The sequence below is a fragment of the Ambystoma mexicanum genome, chromosome 4q, assembly GCF_040938575.1.
Source record: "Ambystoma mexicanum isolate Mex_15411 chromosome 4q, UKY_AmexF1_1, whole genome shotgun sequence".
In the NCBI taxonomy this organism is placed as follows: domain Eukaryota; kingdom Metazoa; phylum Chordata; class Amphibia; order Caudata; family Ambystomatidae; genus Ambystoma; species Ambystoma mexicanum.
In genome coordinates, this window is record NC_090928.1 from 530,306,495 (window position 1) to 530,318,994 (window position 12,500).

General features: G+C 39.9%; 4 non-coding genes across 4 annotated transcripts; all 4 read right to left on the reverse strand.

Annotated features, from left to right (window-relative positions):
- Window positions 1-3,346: 3,346 nt before the first annotated feature.
- TRNAK-CUU (transfer RNA lysine (anticodon CUU)) lies at window positions 3,347-3,419 on the reverse strand. The gene has a single exon. It is a non-coding gene; the product is annotated as a tRNA-Lys (tRNA).
- Window positions 3,420-3,521: 102 nt separating this feature from the next.
- On the reverse strand, window positions 3,522-3,594 carry TRNAK-CUU (transfer RNA lysine (anticodon CUU)). Its single transcript has one exon. It is a non-coding gene; the product is annotated as a tRNA-Lys (tRNA).
- A 432-nt stretch (window positions 3,595-4,026) lies between these two features.
- Window positions 4,027-4,099, reverse strand: TRNAK-CUU (transfer RNA lysine (anticodon CUU)). The gene has a single exon. It is a non-coding gene; the product is annotated as a tRNA-Lys (tRNA).
- A 7,052-nt stretch (window positions 4,100-11,151) lies between these two features.
- TRNAK-CUU (transfer RNA lysine (anticodon CUU)) lies at window positions 11,152-11,224 on the reverse strand. Its single transcript has one exon. It is a non-coding gene; the product is annotated as a tRNA-Lys (tRNA).
- Window positions 11,225-12,500: the final 1,276 nt, after the last annotated feature.

Here is a 12,500-nt window from a genome sequence, read left to right on the forward strand (position 1 = left end):
CCGACTGAGCTAGCCGGGCTCCTTTGGATGTCTATAGTTTTCTTCCCTATCCCTGCACTGCCGCTTTCCACAGATAGGATGCTGTGTAATCATAGGCTCTGGTGGAGTTTGGAAAGAAAATACACATCAGCCAGAGGCAGAAATAGTCTAAGAAAGTATCAAACACAATTACCAGTCAATATCAGAACGCATTGAAGAATATCAGGAAATAGCCGATTAAACCTGTGTGGAAAAAAGTCTTATTTGTGTTTCTCCACTTTATTTTATAGTAAGATGATACATACTTTTTCTTTTACAGTGAATACATTAAGGTGTGGTATTGCCCCTTTACACATCATCCAGACATGCATTCATATATTGCATGTTAACAATCAAAATATTGCAAATATTGTAAAGAGACTTTCAATTTCTATTTTTTTGGTCAAAAAGCACTAAAATTTTAGTTGTTTTTGCCCAACGTGGGGCTCGAACCCACGACCCTGAGATTAAGAGTCTCATGCGCTACCGACTGAGCAAGCTGGGCTCCTTTGGATGCCCATAGTTTTCTTCCCTATCCCTGCACTGCCGTTTTCCACAGATAGGATGTATTTTTTTTGGTCAAAAAGCACTAAAATTTTAGTTGTTTTCACCCAACGTGGGGCTCGAACCCACGACCCTGAGATTAAGAGTCTCATGCTCTACCGACTGAGCTAGCTGGGCTCCTTTGGATGCCTATAGTTTTCTTCCCTATCCCTGCAATGCCGTTTTCCACAGATAGGATGTATTTTTTTGGTCAAAAAGCACTAACATTTTAGTTGTTTTCGCCCAACGTGGGGCTCAAACCCACGACCCTAAGATTAAGAGTCTCATGCTCTACGGACTGAGCTAGCTGGGCTCCTTTGGATGCCTATAGTTTTCTTCCCTATCCCTGCACTGCCGTTTTCCACAGATAGGATGCTGTGTAATCATAGGCTCTGGTGGAGTTTGGAAAGAAAATACACATCAGCCAGAGGCAGAAATAGTCTAAGAAAGTATCAAACACAATTACCAGTCAATATCAGAACGCATTGAAGAATATCAGGAAATAGCCGATTAAACCTGTGTGGAAAAAGGTCTTATTTGTGTTTTCTCCACTTTATTTTATAGTAAGATGATACATACTTTTTCTTTTACAGTGAATACATTAAGGTGTGGTATTGCCCCATTACACATCATCCAGACATGCATTCATATATTGCATGTTAACAATGAAAATATTGCAAATATTGTAAAGAGACTTTCAATTTCTATTTTTTTGGTCAAAAAGCACTAAAATTTTAGTTGTTTTCACCCAACGTGGGGTTGGAACCCACGACCCTGAGATTAAGAGTCTCATGCTCTACCGACTGAGCTAGCCGGGCTCCTTTGGATGCCTATAGTTTTCTTCCCTATCCCTGCAATGCCGTTTTCCACAGATAGGATGTATTTTTTTGGTCAAAAAGCACTAACATTTTAGTTGTTTTCGCCCAACGTGGGGCTCGAACCCACGACCCTGAGATTAAGTGTCTCATGCTCTACCGACTAAGCTAGCCGGGCTCCTTTGGATGCCTATAGTTTTCTTCCCTATCCCTGCACTGCCGTTTTCCACAGATAGGATGCTGTGTAATCATAGGCTCTGGTGGAGTTTGGAAAGAAAATACACATCAGCCAGAGGCAGAAATAGTCTAAGAAAGTATCAAACACAATTACCAGTCAATATCAGAACGCATTGAAGAATATCAGGAAATAGCCGATTTAACCTGTGTGGAAAAAAGTCTTATTTGTGTTTTCTCCACTTTATTTTATAGTAAGATGATACATACTTTTTCTTTTACAGTGAATACATTAAGGTGTGGTATTGCCCCATTACACATCATCCAGACATGCATTCATATATTGCATGTTAACAATGAAAATATTGCAAATTTTGTAAAGAGACTTTCAATTTCTATTTTTTTGGTCAAAAAGCACTAAAATTTTAGTTGTTTTCGCCCAACGTGGGGCTTGAACCCACGACCCTGAGATTAAGAGTCTCATGCGCTACCGACTGAGCAAGCCGGGCTCCTTTGGATGCCCATAGTTTTCTTCCCTATCCCTGCACTGCCGTTTTCCACAGATAGGATGCTGTGTAATCATAGGCTCTGGTGGAGTTTGGAAAGAAAATACACATCAGCCAGAGGCAGAAATAGTCTAAGAAAGTATCAAACACAATTACCAGTCAATATCAGAACGCATTGAAGAATATCAGGAAATAGCCGATTTAACCTGTGTGGAAAAAAGTCTTATTTGTGTTTTCTCCACTTTATTTTATAGTAAGATGATACATACTTTTTCTTTTACAGTGAATACATTAAGGTGTGGTATTGCCCCATTACACATCATCCAGACATGCATTCATATATTGCATGTTAACAATGAAAATATTGCAAATATTGTAAAGAGACTTTCAATTTCTATTTTTTTGGTCAAAAAGCACTAAAATTTTAGTTGTTTTCGCCCAACGTGGGGCTTGAACCCACGACCCTGAGATTAAGAGTATCATGCGCTACCGACTGAGCAAGCCGGGCTCCTTTGGATGCCCATAGTTTTCTTCCCTATCCCTGCACTGCCGGTTTCCACAGATAGGATGTATTTTTTTGGTCAAAAAGCACTACAATTTTAGTTGTTTTCGCCCAACGTGGGGCTCGAACCCACGACCCTGAGATTAAGAGTCTCATGCTCTACCGACTGAGCTAGCCGGGCTCCTTTGGATGCCTATAGTTTTCTTCCCTATCCCTGCACTGCCGTTTTCCACAGATAGGATGTATTTTTTTGGTCAAAAAGCTCTACAATTTTAGTTGTTTTCGCCCAACGTGGGGCTCGAACCCACGACCCTGAGATTAAGAGTCTCATGCTCTACCGACTGAGCTAGCCGGGCTCCTTTGGATGTCTATAGTTTTCTTCCCTATCCCTGCACTGCCGCTTTCCACAGATAGGATGCTGTGTAATCATAGGCTCTGGTGGAGTTTGGAAAGAAAATACACATCAGCCAGAGGCAGAAATAGTCTAAGAAAGTATCAAACACAATTACCAGTCAATATCAGAACGCATTGAAGAATATCAGGAAATAGCCGATTAAACCTGTGTGGAAAAAAGTCTTATTTGTGTTTTCTCCACTTTATTTTATAGTAAGATGATACATACTTTTTCTTTTACAGTGAATACATTAAGGTGTGGTATTGCCCCATTACACATCATCCAGACATGCATTCATATATTGCATGTTAACAATCAAAATATTGCAAATATTGTAAAGAGACTTTCAATTTCTATTTTTTTGGTCAAAAAGCCCTAAAATTTTAGTTGTTTTCGCCCAACGTGGGGCTCGAACCCACGACCCTGAGATTAAGAGTCTCATGCTCTACCGACTGAGCTAGCTGGGCTCCTTTGGATGCCCATAGTTTTCTTCCCTATCCCTGCACTGCCGTTTTCCACAGATAGGATGTATTTTTTTGGTCAAAAAGCACTACAATTTTAGTTGTTTTCGCCCAACGTGGGGCTCGAACCCACGACCCTGAGATTAAGAGTCTCATGCTCTACCAACTGAGCTAGCCGGGCTCCTTTGGATGCCTATAGTTTTCTTCCCTATCCCTGCACTGCCGTTTTCCACAGATAGGATGCTGTGTAATCATAGGCTCTGGTGGAGTTTGGAAAGAAAATACACATCAGCCAGAGGTAGAAATAGTCTAAGAAAGTATCAAACACAATTACCAGTCAATATCAGAACGCATTGAAGAATATCAGGAAATAGCCGATTAAACCTGTGTGGAAAAAAGTCTTATTTGTGTTTTCTCCACTTTATTTTATAGTAAGATGATACATACTTTTTCTTTTACAGTGAATACATTAAGGTGTGGTATTGCCCCATTACACATCATCCAGACATGCATCCATATATTGCATGTTAACAATCAAAATATTGCAAATATTGTAAAGAGACTTTCAATTTCTATTGTTTTGGTCAAAAAGCACTAAAATTTTAGTTGTTTTCGCCCAACGTGGGGCTCGAACCCACGACCCTGAGATTAAGAGTCTCATGCTCTACCGACTGAGCTAGCTGGGCTCCTTTGGATGCCTATAGTTTTCTTCCCTATCCCTGCACTGCCGTTTTCCACAGATAGGATGCTGTGTAATCAAAGGCTCTGGTGGAGTTTGGAAAGAAAATACACATCAGCCAGAGGCAGAAATAGTCTAAGAAAGTATCAAACACAATTACCAGTCAATATCAGAACGCATTGATGAATATCAGGAAATAGCCGATTAAACCTGTGTGGAAAAAAGTCTTATTTGTGTTTTCTCCACTTTATTTTATAGTAAGATGATACATACTTTTTCTTTTACAGTGAATACATTAAGGTGTGGTATTGCCCCTTTACACATCATCCAGACATGCATTCATATATTGCATGTTAACAATCAAAATAATGCAAATATTGTAAAGAGACTTTCAATTTCTATTTTTTTGGTCAAAAAGCACTACAACTTTAGTTGTTTTCGCCCAACGTGGGGCTCGAACCCACGACCCTGAGATTAAGAGTCTCATGCTCTACCCACTGAGCTAGCCGGGCTCCTTTGGATGCCTATAGTTTTCTTCCCTATCCCTGCACTGCCGTTTTCCACAGATAGGATGTATTTTTTGGGTCAAAAAGCACTACAATTTTAGTTGTTTTCGCCCAACGTGGGGCTTGAACCCACGACCCTGAGATTAAGAGTCTCATGCTCTACCGACTGAGCTAGCTGGGCTCCTTTGGATGCCTATAGTTTTCTTCCCTATCCCTGCACTGCCGTTTTCCACAGATAGGATGCTGTGTAATCAAAGGCTCTGGTGGAGTTTGGAAAGAAAATACACATCAGCCAGAGGCAGAAATAGTCTAAGAAAGTATCAAACACAATTACCAGTCAATATCAGAACGCATTGAAGAATATCAGGAAATAGCCGATTAAACCTGTGTGGAAAAAAGTCTTATTTGTGTTTTCTCCACTTTATTTTATAGTAAGATGATACATACTTTTTCTTTTACAGTGAATACATTAAGGTGTGGTATTGCCCCATTACACATCATCCAGACATGCATTCATATATTGCATGTTAACAATCAAAATATTGCAAATATTGTAAAGAGACTTTCAATTTCTATTTTTTTGGTCAAAAAGCACTAAAATTTTAGTTGTTTTCGCCCAACGTGGGGCTCGAACCCACGACCCTGAGATTAAGAGTCTCATGCGCTACCGACTGAGCAAGCCGGGCTCCTTTGGATGCCCATAGTTTTCTTCCCTATCCCTGCAGGTTTCCACAGATAGGATGTATTTTTTTGATCAAAATGCACTACAATTTTAGTTGTTTTCGCCCAACGTGGGGCTCGAACCCACGACCCTGAGATTAAGAGTCTCATGCTCTACCGACTGCGCTAGCCGGGCTCCTTTGGATGCCTATAGTTTTCTTCCCTATCCCTGCACTGCCGTTTTCCACAGATAGGATGTATTTTTTTGGTCAAAAAGTACTACAATTTTAGTTGTTTTCGCCCAACGTGGGGCTCGAACCCACGACCCTGAGATTAAGAGTCTCATGCTCTACCGACTGAGCTAGCCGGGCTCCTTTGGATGCCTATAGTTTTCTTCCCTATTCCTGCACTGCCGTTTTCCACAGATAGGATGCTGTGTAATCATAGGCTCTGGTGGAGTTTGGAAAGAAAATACACATCAGCCAGAGGCAAAAATAGTCTAAGAAAGTATCAAACACAATTACCAGTCAATATCAGAACGCATTGAAGAATATCAGGAAATAGCCGATTAAACCTGTGTGGAAAAAAGTCTTATTTGTGTTTTCTCCACTTTATTTTATAGTAAGATGATACATACTTTTTCTTTTACAGTGAATATATTAAGGTGTGGTATTGCCCCATTACACATCATCCAGACATGCATTCATATATTGCATGTTAACAATGAAAATATTGCAAATATTGTAAAGAGACTTTCAATTTCTATTTTTTTGGTCAAAAAGCACTACAATTTTAGTTGTTTTCGCCCAACGTGGGGCTCGAACCCACGACCCTGAGATTAAGAGTCTCATGCTCTACTGACTGCGCTAGCCGGGCTCCTTTGGATGCCTATAGTTTTCTTCCCTATCCCTGCACTGCCGTTTTCCACAGATAGGATGTATTTTTTTGGTCAAAAAGTACTACAATTTTAGTTGTTTTCGCCCAACGTGGGGCTCGAACCCACGACCCTGAGATTAAGAGTCTCATGCTCTACCGACTGAGCTAGCCGGGCTCCTTTGGATGCCTATAGTTTTCTTCCCTATTCCTGCACTGCCGTTTTCCACAGATAGGATGCTGTGTAATCATAGGCTCTGGTGGAGTTTGGAAAGAAAATACACATCAGCCAGAGGCAAAAATAGTCTAAGAAAGTATCAAACACAATTACCAGTCAGTATCAGAACGCATTGAAGAATATCAGGAAATAGCCGATTAAACCTGTGTGGAAAAAAGTCTTATTTGTGTTTTCTCCACTTTATTTTATAGTAAGATGATACATACTTTTTCTTTTACAGTGAATACATTAAGGTGTGGTATTGCCCCATTACACATCATCCAGACATGCATTCATATATTGCATGTTAACAATGAAAATATTGCAAATATTGTAAAGAGACTTTCAATTTCTATTTTTTTGGTCAAAAAGCACTACAATTTTAGTTGTTTTCGCCCAACGTGGGGCTCGAACCCACGACCCTGAGATTAAGAGTCTCATGCTCTACCGACTGAGCTAGCCGGGCTCTTTTGGATGCCTATAGTTTTCTTCCCTATCCCTGCACAGCCGCTTTCCACAGATAGGATGCTGTGTAATCATAGGCTCTGGTGGAGTTTGGAAAGAAAATACACATCAGCCAGAGGCAGAAATAGTCTAAGAAAGTATCAAACACAATTACCAGTCAATATCAGAACGCATTGAAGAATATCAGGAAATAGCCGATTAAACCTGTGTGGAAAAAAGTCTTATTTGTGTTTTCTCCACTTTATTTTATAGTAAGATGATACATACTTTTTCTTTTACAGTGAATACATTAAGGTGTGGTATTGCCCCATTACACATCATCCAGACATGCATTCATATATTGCATGTTAACAATCAAAATAGTGCAAATATTGTAAAGAGACTTTCAATTTCTATTTTTTTGGTCAAAAAGCACTAAAATTTTAGTTGTTTTCGCCCAACGTGGGGCTCGAACCCACGACCCTGAGATTAAGAGTCTCATGCGCTACCGACTGAGCAAGCCGGGCTCCTTTGGATGCCCATAGTTTTCTTCCCTATCCCTGCACTGCCGGTTTCCACAGATAGGATGTATTTTTTTGGTCAAAATGCACTACAATTTTAGTTGTTTTCGCCCAACGTGGGGCTCGAACCCACGACCCTGAGATTAAGAGTCTCATGCTCTACCGACTGCGCTAGCCGGGCTCCTTTGGATGCCTATAGTTTTCTTCCCTATCCCTGCACTGCCGTTTTCCACAGATAGGATGTATTTTTTTGGTCAAAAAGTACTACAATTTTAGTTGTTTTCGCCCAACGTGGGGCTCGAACCCACGACCCTGAGATTAAGAGTCTCATGCTCTACCGACTGAGCTAGCCGGGCTCCTTTGGATGCCTATAGTTTTCTTCCCTATTCCTGCACTGCCGTTTTCCACAGATAGGATGCTGTGTAATCATAGGCTCTGGTGGAGTTTGGAAAGAAAATACACATCAGCCAGAGGCAAAAATAGTCTAAGAAAGTATCAAACACAATAACCAGTCAATATCAGAACGCATTGAAGAATATCAGGAAATAGCCGATTAAACATGTGTGGAAAAAAGTCTTATTTGTGTTTTCTCCACTTTATTTTATAGTAAGATGATACATACTTTTTCTTTTACAGTGAATACATTAAGGTGTGGTATTGCCCCATTACACATCATCCAGACATGCATTCATATATTGCATGTTAACAATGAAAATATTGCAAATATTGTAAAGAGACTTTCAATTTCTATTTTTTTGTTCAAAAAGCACTACAATTTTAGTTGTTTTCGCCCAACGTGGGGCTCAAACCCACGACCCTGAGATTAAGAGTCTCATGCTCTACCGACTGAGCTAGCCAGGCTCCTTTGGATGCCTATAGTTTTCTTCCCTATCCCTGCACTGCCGCTTTCCACAGATAGGATGCTGTGTAATCATAGGCTCTGGTGGAGTTTGGAAAGAAAATACACATCAGCCAGAGGCAGAAATAGTCTAAGAAAGTATCAAACACAATTACCAGTCAATATCAGAACGCATTGAAGAATATCAGGAAATAGCCGATTAAACCTGTGTGGAAAAAAGTCTTATTTGTGTTTTCTCCACTTTATTTTATAGTAAGATGATACATACTTTTTCTTTTACAGTGAATACATTAAGGTGTGGTATTGCCCCATTACACATCATCCAGACATGCATTCATATATTGCATGTTAACAATCAAAATATTGCAAATATTGTAAAGAGACTTTCAATTTCTATTTTTTTGGTCAAAAAGCACTAAAATTTTAGTTGTTTTCGCCCAACGTGGGGCTCGAACCCACGACCCTGAGATTAAGAGTCTCATGCGCTACCGACTGAGCAAGCCGGGCTCCTTTGGATGCCCATAGTTTTCTTCCCTATCCCTGCACTGCCGGTTTCCACAGATAGGATGTATTTTTTTGGTCAAAATGCACTACAATTTTAGTTGTTTTCGCCCAACGTGGGGCTCGAACCCACGACCCTGAGATTAAGAGTCTCATGCTCTACCGACTGCGCTAGCCGGGCTCCTTTGGAAGCCTATAGTTTTCTTCCCTATCCCTGCACTGCCGTTTTCCACAGATAGGATGTATTTTTTTGGTCAAAAAGTACTACAATTTTAGTTGTTTTCGCCCAACGTGGGGCTCGAACCCACGACCCTGAGATTAAGAGTCTCATGCTCTACCGACTGAGCTAGCCGGGCTCCTTTGGATGCCTATAGTTTTCTTCCCTATTCCTGCACTGCCGTTTTCCACAGATAGGATGCTGTGTAATCATAGGCTCTGGTGGAGTTTGGAAAGAAAATACACATCAGCCAGAGGCAAAAATAGTCTAAGAAAGTATCAAACACAATTACCAGTCAATATCAGAACGCATTGAAGAATATCAGGAAATAGCCGATTAAACATGTGTGGAAAAAAGTCTTATTTGTGTTTTCTCCACTTTATTTTATAGTAAGATGATACATACTTTTTCTTTTACAGTGAATACATTAAGGTGTGGTATTGCCCCATTACACATCATCCAGACATGCATTCATATATTGCATGTTAACAATGAAAATATTGCAAATATTGTAAAGAGACTTTCAATTTCTATTTTTTTGGTCAAAAAGCACTACAATTTTAGTTGTTTTCGCCCAACGTGGGGCTCGAACCCACGACCCTGAGATTAAGAGTCTCATGCTCTACCGACTGAGCTAGCCGGGCTCCTTTGGATGCCTATAGTTTTCTTCCCTATCCCTGCACTGCCGCTTTCCACAGATAGGATGCTGTGTAATCATAGGCTCTGGTGGAGTTTGGAAAGAAAATACACATCAGCCAGAGGCAGAAATAGTCTAAGAAAGTATCAAACACAATTACCAGTCAATATCAGAACGCATTGAAGAATATCAGGAAATAGCCGATTAAACCTGTGTGGAAAAAAGTCTTATTTGTGTTTTCTCCACTTTATTTTATAGTAAGATGATACATACTTTTTCTTTTACAGTGAATACATTAAGGTGTGGTATTGCCCCATTACACATCATCCAGACATGCATTCATATATTGCATGTTAACAATCAAAATATTGCAAATATTGTAAAGAGACTTTCAATTTCTATTTTTTTGGTCAAAAAGCACTAAAATTTTAGATATTTTCGCCCAACGTGGGGCTCAAACCCACGACCCTGAGATTAAGAGTCTCATGCTCTACCGACTGAGCTAGCCGGGCTCCTTTGGATGCCTATAGTTTTCTTCCCTATCCCTGCACTGCCGTTTTCGACAGATAGGATGTATTTTTTTGGTCAAAAAGTCCTACAATTTTAGTTGATTTCGCCCAACGTGGGGCTCGAACCCACGACCCTGAGATTAAGAGTCTCATGCTCTACCGACTGAGCTAGCCGGGCTCCTTTGGATACCTATAGTTTTCTTCCCTATCCCTGCACTGCCGTTTTCCACAGATAGGATGCTGTGTAATCATAGGCTCTGGTGGAGTTTGGAAAGAAAATACACATCAGCCAGAGGCAGAAAAAGTCTAAGAAAGTATCAAACACAATTACCAGTCAATATCAGAACGCATTGAAGAATATCAGGAAATAGCCGATTAAACCTGTGTGGAAAAAAGTCTTATTTGTGTTTTCTCCACTTTATTTTATAGTAAGATGATACATACTTTTTCTTTTACAGTGAATACATTAAGGTGTGGTATTGCCCCATTACAAATCATCCAGACATGCATTCATATATTGCATGTTAACAATCAAAATATTGCAAATATTGTAAAGAGACTTTCAATTTCTATTTTTTTGGTCAAAAAGCACTAAAATTTTAGTTGTTTTCGCCCAACGTGGGGCTCGAACCCACGACCCTGAGATTAAGAGTCTCATGCTCTACCGACTGAGCTAGCCGGGCTCTTTTGGATGCCTATAGTTTCCTTCCCTATTCCTGCACTGCCGTTTTCCACAGATAGGATGCTGTGTAATCATAGGCTCTGGTGGAGTTTGGAAAGAAAATACACATCAGCCAGAGGCAGAAATAGTCTAAGAAAGTATCAAACACAATTACCAGTCAATATCAGAACGCATTGAAGAATATCAGGAAATAGCCGATTAAACCTGTGTGGAAAAAAGTCTTATTTGTGTTTTCTCCACTTTATTTTATAGTAAGATGATACATACTTTTTCTTTTACAGTGAATACATTAAGGTGTGGTATTGCCCCATTACACATCATCCAGACATGCATTCATATATTGCATGTTAACAGTCAAAATATTGCAAATATTGTAAAGAGACTTTCAATTTCTATTGTTTTGGTCAAAAAGCACTAAAATTTTAGTTGTTTTCGCCCAACGTGGGGCTCGAACCCACGACCCTGAGATTAAGAGTCTCATGCTCTACCGACTGAGCTAGCTGGGCTCCTTTGGATGCCTATAGTTTTCTTCCCTATCCCTGCACTGCCGGTTTCCACAGATAGGATGTATTTTTTTGGTCAAAAAGCACTACAATTTTAGTTGTTTTCGCCCAACATGGGGCTCGAACCCACGACCCTGAGATTAAGAGTCTCATGCTCTACCGACTGAGCTAGCCGGGCTCCTTTGGATGCCTATAGTTTTCTTCCCTATCCCTGCACTGCCGTTTTCCACAGATAGGATGTATTTTTTTGGTCAAAAAGTACTACAATTTTAGTTGTTTTCGCCCAACGTGGGGCTCGAACCCACGACCCTGAGATTAAGAGTCTCATGCTCTACCGACTGAGCTAGCCGGGCTCTTTTGGATGCCTATAGTTTCCTTCCCTATTCCTGCACTGCCGTTTTCCACAGATAGGATGCTGTGTAATCATAGGCTCTGGTGGAGTTTGGAAAGAAAATACACATCAGCCAGAGGCAAAAATAGTCTAAGAAAGTATCAAACACAATTACCAGTCAATATCAGAACGCATTGAAGAATATCAGGAAATAGTCGATTAAACCTGTGTGGAAAAAAGTCTTATTTGTGTTTTCTCCACTTTATTTTATAGTAAGATGATACATACTTTTTCTTTTACAGTGAATACATTAAGGTGTGGTATTGCCCCATTACACATCATCCAGACATGCATTCATATATTGCATCTTAACAATGAAAATATTGCAAATATTGTAAAGAGACTTTCAATTTCTATTTTTTTGGTCAAAAAGCACTACAATTTTAGTTGTTTTCGCCCAACGTGGGGCTCGAACCCACGACCCTGAGATTAAGAGTCTCATGCTCTACCGACTGAGCTAGCCGGGCTCCTTTGGATGCCTATAGTTTTCTTCCCTATCCCTGCACTTCCGCTTTCCACAGATAGGATGCTGTGTAATCATAGGCTCTGGTGGAGTTTGGAAAGAAAATACACATCAGCCAGAGGCAGAAATAGTCTAAGAAAGTATCAAACACAATTACCAGTCAATATCAGAACGCATTGAAGAATATCAGGAAATAGCCGATTAAACCTGTGTGGAAAAAAGTCTTATTTGTGTTTTCTCCACTTTATTTTATAGTAAAATGATACATACTTTTTCTTTTACAGTGAATACATTAAGGTGTGGTATTGCCCCATTACACATCATCCAGACATGCATTCATATATTGCATGTTAACAATCAAAATATTGCAAATATTGTAAAGAGACTTTCAATTTCTATTTTTTTGGTCAAAAAGCACTAAAATT